This window comes from Sinocyclocheilus anshuiensis, unplaced genomic scaffold (assembly GCF_001515605.1).
Source record: "Sinocyclocheilus anshuiensis isolate Anshui unplaced genomic scaffold, SAMN03320099.WGS_v1.1 scaffold2476, whole genome shotgun sequence".
NCBI classification, from domain to species: Eukaryota; Metazoa; Chordata; class Actinopteri; order Cypriniformes; family Cyprinidae; genus Sinocyclocheilus; species Sinocyclocheilus anshuiensis.
The window spans coordinates 61,991-64,808 of record NW_015546224.1 but is presented as its reverse complement, the minus strand read 5'-3'; the positions used below and the strand labels follow the sequence as shown (position 1 = coordinate 64,808).

Genomic DNA, 2,818 nt, shown 5'->3' with positions numbered 1-2,818 from the left:
CTACATGCAATGTATTTCTGCCTACACCATCTAGTTTCAATTTAGGTCACCTATCAAGGCCTTCCTAACAGTAAACCAAATATGTGCATGCAGTTATTTCTTCTGGAATAAAACCCCCCTTTTTTTTTCTAAATCTGGAAGAGCAGATTTTAAGTGTCCTTACCACCAAGGGCAGACCGGCAAACAACACAAACTAATTATATAAGCAAAAATGCATACCTTTAGGTGGCCACCGTTTGTGTTGCTCTGCCAAAGCCAGCCCAAAGTGGTCGCTGCTCCTTCTGCTCCTTTCCAGTCCCTGTTCGGGCGCCAATTTGTAGTGTCTTCAGCCGCTGCTCTGACTCAGTCTTGCTTCTCTTTATACAGTTTTCTTTTAAGGCGTTTTCCATACATAGAATGGTTCCTTTGTGCATACAATTCGATTTCTCCCTAGAGAGAAGGGGCCGCTATGTCTTGTTATGGTAAAGAAAGAAGCCCCATTTGTATTTTTCCAGATGTTTCTAATCTGAGGGTCTGTACAGTTTAGCCACGTAGGCATTTTACACACAGGCATATATGATTATAATGGAAGAATAACTGGATATATAAATGGTTATATTCGCCTTGTTTATACTTGATTAATTCATATTTTGATTAATAAAAATCTTCGACACTATCTGGAGAGTCTCCCAAAACTTGTATACCTTTTATACCTTCAGAAAACTTTGCTACATTTTGCAAAATTTTAAATATTCATTAGCTGAATAAACAGTCAGGAGCTCATCTGATTTCAGATATGAATCAATCTGCATGATAAAATAATCAGATTGTCTCACTCTCAGGAGCTCATTTTATTGCGATTCAGTGTTTAGATTATGTCATCCTCCGTTCCCTGAGGACCGAAAACTGGCAACCCTCTGTGCATGTCTTTATTGTTTTGTTGTTTCTTAAATTTTGTATAATCTCTTCTAGATTTTCTGGCTGCAGTATCTCAGATCAGCATTGTGAAATTGTGTCTTCAGCTTTACAATCCTCAAACTGTGTCCTGAGAGAGCTGGATCTGAGTAACAATGACCTGCAGGATTCTGGTGTAAAATTTATTTCTGATGGACTGAAGAGTCCAAACTGTCAGCTGCAGATACTGAGGTATTAAGAACATATAAGATATCATTTACAGTCAACTGGTCATAAAGTTGATGTGTGTCAGTAGCAGTGTTGGGCAGTAACGCATTACTGTAATTTGATTACTTTTTAGTAACGGAGTAATTTACCGCGTTATAATTTTCAAAATAGTAATTAGAGTATAGTTACAAGCCGAGGTCTCATACGTTACTGCCGCGTTCCATTGCTGACAGAATCCAGTGATTTCTAATCTAGAGATTGTAAAAAGGATGTAGCACACGCACTGTCGAGTCAAGTGCCAGTGGATTAAAGACCTGCTCCCGCGAGACCCGATGCAACAGTGCACGGTGCGGGACAAGACTTGATAGGCGAGCGCAGAGAATCGTGTGTCTGTGGGATGCGGGAGAATAAAATTATTCACGGGACTCCCGCAAAATAGAAATATCTAAACATAAAATATCTAAAACAAATAAATTGTTATTCATCTATTGCACAAAAGCAACATGAACTAATATAAAATATAAACGATTAACAGGTGCAAGCGTATGCAGAATTTCTATTTAGGCTATAACACGTGTTTACAGCGTTGATGTAGTACTGAAATTTACGTGCTCATGAATCCTCTCATAATAAAACACATATTGTAGACATTATGAAAGATTCATTATGCATATATTTATTGTGTTATAACAGAGATTTGTGAGATTGCGATGAACTGAGATGTATTTTAGAGATTATAAATGCAGCGCTCTTTGCTGGCATTCTGTCATGCCAAACCATGCACGCAGCAGCTGCTTGCTTTAGTTAAAAATAACAGTGTTCTGTGAATGTTGATGCTTTCTGTTGATGCATGTATGCTGGGATTTCATGAATTTCATGGACGAAAAAGTAACGTAACTAGTAATGTAACTAATTGAAATAATAACTTTTGAAATAAAGTAATCAGAACAGTAACGTGATTACTTTTAAAAGGAGTAATCAGTAATTTGATTATGTGTGTGTATGTGTGTGGGTGTAATTGATCTGTGTGTGTGTCTGTAGATGATCTGTGTGTGTGTGTCTGTAGATGATCTGACTGTGTGTCTGTAGATGATCTGGCTGTGTGTGTCTGTAGTTGATCTGACTGTGTGTGTCTGTAGATTATCTGACTGTTTGTGTCTGTAGTTGATCTGTGTGCGTCTGTAGATGATCTGACTCTGTGTCTGTTGATGATCTGACTGTGTGTGTCTGTAGATGATCTGTGTGTGTCTGTAGATGATCTGACTGTGACTGTAGATGATCTGACTGTGTGTCTGTAGATTATCTGACTGTGTGTGTCTGTAGTGGATCTGTGTTTGTCTGTAGATAATCTGTCGTGTGTGCCTCTGTAGATTATCTGTCTGTAGTTGATCTGTGTCTGTAGTTGACCTGACTGTGTGTCTGTAGGTTGTCTGGCTGTATGGTGAAAGAGGAAGGCTGTGGTTATTTGTCTTCAGCTCTGAGTTCAAACCCCTCACAAGCCAACTTACCACGGTCCCATGACAGCTTTCACCCGATCGCTACAATGTCCGAAATCCAACTTTTCCCTTCTGATGACAAGTTGGATTCCCCATTACAACCTACTGGCCCCAAAGCTACTCCTTCCCCACCAGGTCCAGTCGATGAGACCCAAGCCTCAGCACGCAGGCGTCAGCTTATACGTTCAGTCGCTCGCATGCCAAGACACCAAGGACTTGGC

General features: G+C 39.8%; 1 pseudogene; it reads left to right on the top strand.

Annotated features, from left to right (window-relative positions):
- Positions 1-2,818, top strand: part of LOC107701449 (NACHT, LRR and PYD domains-containing protein 12-like) — a 29,677-nt pseudogene that overhangs the window by 12,187 nt on the left and 14,672 nt on the right.